The sequence below is a fragment of the Thamnophis elegans genome, chromosome 1 (assembly GCF_009769535.1).
Source record: "Thamnophis elegans isolate rThaEle1 chromosome 1, rThaEle1.pri, whole genome shotgun sequence".
Lineage (NCBI taxonomy): Eukaryota > Metazoa > Chordata > Lepidosauria > Squamata > Colubridae > Thamnophis > Thamnophis elegans.
In genome coordinates this window covers 117,584,614-117,591,382 of record NC_045541.1, presented here as the reverse complement: position 1 = coordinate 117,591,382, position 6,769 = coordinate 117,584,614, and positions in this window count along the sequence as shown.

The window sequence follows — 6,769 nt, the reverse complement described above, 5'->3', positions numbered from 1 at the left end:
TAGATATAGACAAATACTTAGATAAGAGAAAATACCCCTAATTAGAGAAGAGTACAGGCAAAAGTTGAACCAACCAATAACCTCAGGGGAAATCTTGCAGGTAATTAAGCAACTAAAGTTAGGGAAAGCGCCAGGCACAGATGGCTTGACAGTGGTTTACTATAAAAATCTACAGTTAGAAATGGTAGAACCTCTTAGAGAACTATTTAATAAAATTCTGGTATATGGTTGACATGCTTACTTGTTATTCAACAAAAAATTGCATAAGAATTTTAAAAGTCATATCTTAAGAAATGCTTTACTGCGGGTTTGGAAAAAATATCAATATAAACTAAATGACAAGTTACCCATGTGGGCAATTCCTAGACATGCAATTGAAAATATGAATATAGCACAAAAACAGGATAGAACCACCTACAGACAACTTCTCACTTTGGAAAGGGGGGTTCTACAACTAAAATCTTTAGACGTATTGAAAGAGGAGAAGGTAGTTCAAACATGGTTCCAGTATGGCCAATTATAGGCCAGGTGGAAAATAGACCAAAAAACTGGTTTTATCCAAGTTGAGGATAATTTGTTTAAACAAATAAGAGATCAAAGTTTAATGCATATAAAGAGGATATATAATGTACTAATACAGATGGATTCGGAAACAGAACTAGTTAAAGATTGTATGATAAAGTGGGCTCAAAATATTGAAGAACCAATAATGTTGGACACATGGGAAAGAATATGGGTAAGAAATGTGAAATTCACACAAGCACAAAACCTGAGAGAAAATTTTTATAAGATGTTTTATAGATGGCATTTAGATCCTAAAAAGCTGGCTTCTATGTACCCGAATGTACAGCCTAAATGTTGGAGATGTGGTTCTCTCAATGCTACATATTTTCATATATGGTGGACTTGTCAAAAGGTTAAGGGATTTTGGATAAAAATGTGGTGGATTATGCAAAATATTTTTAAAAGAAGGATAAAGTTTACTCCTCAGTTATTTTTACTAGGTATATGTACTGAATTTACAGTGGTAGAGACTAATTTGGTTCTGCACTTAATAACGGCAGCAAGACTGTTGGTGGAGCAATACTGGAAGAAGGAAGACTTGCCTACAACTCAAGAATGGACATTGAAAGTTACAAACCTAGCTGAGATGGCTAAAATATCGGCATATCTTAAAAACCATTCAAATGAGAGATATAAACGAGACTGGAAAAAATGGATTGACTATATACAAAACAAATACGGGACTAAGACATTACAGATAGCCTATGCTTAAGATTAGAAATAATCTAAACTGCTTAAAGTTAGTGCAACAGGAAGAAGCTGAGTTTAATGCAGAGATGTTATTAACTTCTTTTTTTATTTCCTTTGTCTTAATATATTTTAGACTGTATTTGTTAAAAACCTATACCGTGTATGGGCTCTGGGAAGTCGGGGGGGGGGGAAGGGAGGTGGGGTGTTAGGGGGGAGGGGGGGAGGGGGGATATATAGTATGTGTTAGATTTTAAAGTAACGTGACTGCACTTGTATACTGTTGCTCTTTAATTTCACTGTAAAAATAGGACAAGCTGAATATATTAATAGATAGTAGAAATACACTGAAGGGAGGAGTAGAGGGATAGAAGAAAGAGGGGGAGAGAGGGTGGGAGAGAGGATGGGAGGGAGGGTGAGAAGGAAGTGAGGGAGTGTACTGGGAGGGAGGAGTGGTAGAGGGGGAGGGGAAGTAGGGTAGAGGGGAATGTTGGAGGGAAGATGGAAAGTTGGAGGGGGGTGAAAGAAAGGGTGTATGGAGGGTCGAAGAGGTACATTGGGTTTCTATTTTGGGGGGTATTGTTGACAAGAGGAATGGCTGTGTTTATTGTTTAATGTTATATGGCCCCAGTTATGCACAGTACATATGTGACTGTACGAAATGAAAATGGAAAATAAAAAAAAAGATTTACAACAATTTTGAGTCTTAAAACTTTTATTCCCTGGTCCTTCCGAATTTCATTTAATAAAATTGCCAAAGTTAATATAAACAGAAAAGGAGAGAGGGGGCATCCCTGTCTGACTCCTTTTTTATTTCAATCTTCTCTGTTAGATCTCCATTCATCAGAACTTTGGCTGTCTGACTGTTATAAAATCCTTCTATCATCTTTATAAAACATTTTCTGAATTTCATCTTGTCCAATAGTGTTATTATAAATTTCCAGATTACGTTGTCAAATGCTTTTTGTGCATCAAGGAAAACCAGTACCATTTGTTTTTCTGGATGCGCCTCATAATACTCTATTATGTCTAGGATGACTCACATTTTTAATGTGTCTGTGAGGTAAAAATCCGTTTTGGTCTGGGTGTATTCATTCATTTAAAACCTGTTTAATTCTTCCTGCCATAATTGCTGCAAATATTTTATAATCGGAGTTTAGTAATGAAATTGGCCTGTAATTTTGAATTTCTTGTAGGTTGGTTTCTTCTTTTGGGATTAGAGATATTATTACTTCTGTCCATGATTCAGGTATCTTGGCTTTTCCTAAAACTTCGTTAAACATTTCCACTCCTAGCTCTTCCAATATTATTTTGTTATATTTGTATAACTCCACCGGTATTCCTTCTGGTCCTGGAGTTTTATTATTTTTCTGGATTTTCAGGACTAATTCCACTTCGGCTAACATTATTGGCCTGTTTGTCGCCTCCCTTTGTTCTTTTGGTGTTATCTTTTCTGTGTTTAAATAATGTTTTATTTTGATTTCCTCCATACTATCTTGCGTGTATAATTTTGTGAAGTTTTTATGAATAATATGCTTCTTTTCTTCCGCTTTGTATTGAATTCTTTCCTCATCATCTTTTAGTTGATATATCATCCTTTTTTCTCTTTCATTCTTCAATCTGTATGCCAGCCATTGTTCAGGTTTGTTGGCTTGTTCAAAGTAATTTTATCTGGCTGCTTTAATTTTCTGTGCTAATTCCTTTTGAGTTACTAAGTTGATCTTATGTTTTATCATCTCTCTTTTTTCTTTTTAAATTTTATTTAAATTCTATGTAATCAGTTAGACGAAATTGAAATAGAAGCAAATGAATGGACAGATCATAATCCAATAAAATTAAGATGGAAAGGTCAAAGAAGAAGAAAAAGATGGATGATGAATTCAAATATTGTAAATGAAATAGAATACACTCAAATGCTGGAGAAAGAATTAAAACTATTCTTTAAAATAAATAAAAAAGAAGAAACCTCAATTCAAAATCTCTGGGATACTATGAAAGCATACACAAGAGGCCTTACAATTGCCTACATGGCGAGAAAAACTAGAAAACAAAAAGAGCAACAAGAATGTATGCAAAAAGAACTTAGGTAAGCCGAAGATGAACTACAGAAAGACCCAAAGAATAAAATGAGATCCAAGCCATGTCAATTCTTGATAGGGACTGATGGGGGTTCAAATAAAAGGTATATTGCTTTCTTGTTTTGTGCCTTTCTCTCCAAATATCATGTAGTTTATATTCCATTGCCATCTCAAAAAAGGATTTGGGTAATGTATTTTTTTTTGTTTTATTTTTCTTTTTGCTTTCATAGTCCATTTTTTTTATCCACTATTGCATTATAATCCGCAATTAAGCAAATATTTTCATATTATAATTCGTTTATTTTGTTGTATATTTTCCTATAGAATTCCTCTTGTTTCTGATTTGGTGCATATGTGACTATTAATAATATTGGTTTTTCTGTTGTCTCTAATTCAATCATTAGCATCCTGCCTTCTTCATCAGAGTAGTCTTCTTTGGAGTTTATTTTTTTCCTTTATATAGGTTGCTATACCTCTTTTTTCTTTTTATCTGCCAGTGCTGTATATAATTTCCCTAGTTTTTTGTTTTCCAGCAAGTTACTATGTTCCCTTTTAATATGCACTTCCTGTATACAGGTTCTATCTACCTTCAGTTTCTTAAGTTTATTAAACATCTGCGCTCTTTTTTTGGTGCATTTAGTCCATTCAAGTTTATTGAAATAATTGCTGTTTCCTGGTCCATCTTTAGATGGGGTGTTTTTTGTTGCTTCTGGTTTGTATCTGACTTTTCCCTCTCACACCTTCCTTTTCCGCTCTCTCTCTTTCTTGCCTCTGTTCTTCTCTCCTGTTTCTTTCCTTGTCTTCCTCTTGACTTCTACTTTCTAGGTCCTCTTTACTTCCTTGTTCTTCTTCCACTTTGCAGTATTCTTCCTAGAATTTCTGTGTTTCTTCTATATTCTCTATCTTTTATCTTTTTCCTTGCCAAGATACCAGTAACCCCTTCTGGTATCAACCATCTGTACATTATTCTGTTTTTATTTAACTGATTTGTTAAAAATTGGTATTGTCTATGTTGTTCACGAATTCTCCGAAAATGGCATTTTAAAGCTAGACCACTAAAGACTAATTCAGAAGAGTTACCTTCAGAATGTTCGGGGGAAACTTGAAGACAACATAATCCATTTATATCTTCCTGAAACTGTTTACAAGCATCTTCCTGCTGTGGTTAGCTGATGATGCAGAAGATCCCTGGAGTATATCATTCTGCCTCTGGGACAGCACTGAGTTAATTTATTCTTTGCAGTTATAATTCAAGCTTTTTTCTTCTTCATAAAAGAAAAGGAAGGATAAAGAAGAAAGGAAGATTATTACTCTGGAAATCTACAGAATTTTAATCACAATCAAACATTAATTAAATCATCAGGAAATGTGTTGCCCTTCAAATATTCTTTGCTAGCCAAATTTCCACTTTTAAAAGACGAGGGAGGGTTGAATGTATCAATGTGAGTTTCTTGGTTTTGCAAATATATCAAATGTGGCTTCTCCTTGGTTTTTTTTTTTTTTCATTTTTTCATTTTTGAGAACACGTCAACATTGGTTTGTTGCATTTGAGATTTAATCATTTTGTGCCAAGGTCTGTGTGTATTTTGGAACATGTTTCCCCAAACATGCATTTTTGTTTTCAATTTTGTCTAATGTAATGTACAAAACATTTGCAACGTATAATACAAATGTATGCACATTTCCTTCTTTGGAGCCCATTTCCTTTGCACATACTGTCATACTTAGCAGTGTGGCTAATTAATTAACATGTAGTCATGAGATAATATAAGGAGCTTTTGTACGTGTTTTCTGGGTAGAGTGGAAGAAATATTCAGTGAGTCAAGATACAGCAACCATCCTAAAGTAGCAAAAGTTAGGATCTCAAAGAGTGAAAATAGAGGATGAATATATTTTTTCTTCAAATTTGAATAAATGATCTTTTGTTTCATTAAATTAAGTCCTGAGTATTAACTGGCTCCAGTTTCCAAGATACAGTATGCTTCAATTGTATCAAAATAGTTTCAAAATTACAAGGGGTGTGTGCGATTATGCTCCATAACTTTTCTGCAAAATGTGATATAGCAATTGAGAATGGTGCCACACCAATCATTATAAATTTATTTTTTTATTGGTACCAATAACTTAACTTGCCATTCATTAACTGATCTTTTTTGTAACATTTGCATTCTTTTTGCATGAAAAACTGACAAGCTCTAACATCAGATTAAACAACATGGTTCCATCTTTATTCGGTATCTAAACTGCGTGTTTTGGCTTTTTTCTCCTGAACTGCAGTAGGATCATCTCTGGGGAGATTTCAGAAGTCATTGACAAGCATTTCCCTTGGTATCTTTTCTCCTTGCCTGCAATATCCTGGTGGAATCTCATTCCGTGCTTATCACTCACTGCCCCACAGTTCAAAGGGAAATAGTCTGCAAGAGTGAGTGTAAGAAGTGAATTTTCAGTGACATGTTTGCACCAAGTGCCTTATAGGACTTAAGCAAAATTCCCATGTGTTTTTCATAGTCATCTGCCTTGCTGTTCTCAAAGTGAAGATACATTTATATACTTCCATGTGGTGCCATTTTCATTGTTCTACCGTACTTAGTCGAGAGGTTACGAGACATTATGATCATTAAACCCCTCCCTCCCTTGTAGGCAAATATACTCACCTGTGTATAAATATTTATTGTGAAATATCTTGAAAACTTTATCACCTTTATCATCTGTTTTCTAATTCATCTAATTGAAATATGTAAAATTAACACATTTTATCTTGGAAATTGATAATTTCCCAAAATTTGTAGACCAGTGTATTGGTTTCTAAAATTTTATAGACGAGATCCAGAAATAATATGACCTGACCTGAATTTGGCTGAGGAATTATAATTGGATCATCTCAAAGGTTGTTGATGAATAAAATCAACAATTTTTGTGTTTCCTTAACTGCACAGAGAGAGGCAGGCTTGTGAGGCATCGAGTTTAGTTAAATCACTGGTGATACAACAGATTTGGTAGTCTGAGCACTGCTTAGGAAGGTAGGCAGTGTAAATGCTTAAGGAATGGTGCATTTGCACTACTCAGGTGACCCTGATGACACAGATAAACCTCCAGGTGACCTTAATGACTTGCTAAAAGAATGCAAATGACCAACTGTCTGCAAGGATTATAAATCCTTCCATTCCCCACCATCCAGTTAGAGCTGAAGAAGCGAAACTTCTTCAAAGAATAACCAGAAAGTCCAATTGACTCTTGAAAAAGCACCTTTGGGACAACCATGATCTGGATGACTTGAGAATCTCTATAGACATAGATAGACAGATGGTAGGTAGATGATAGACATACTGACAGATAGATGATAATGAAGAATGTCTGAATCAGATGGAAAGGAGGAGGAAGTTCTTAAATTTCTTGAGGTTATGGTTGGATGGGTTGATGAGATCTCAAAATGACAGAGG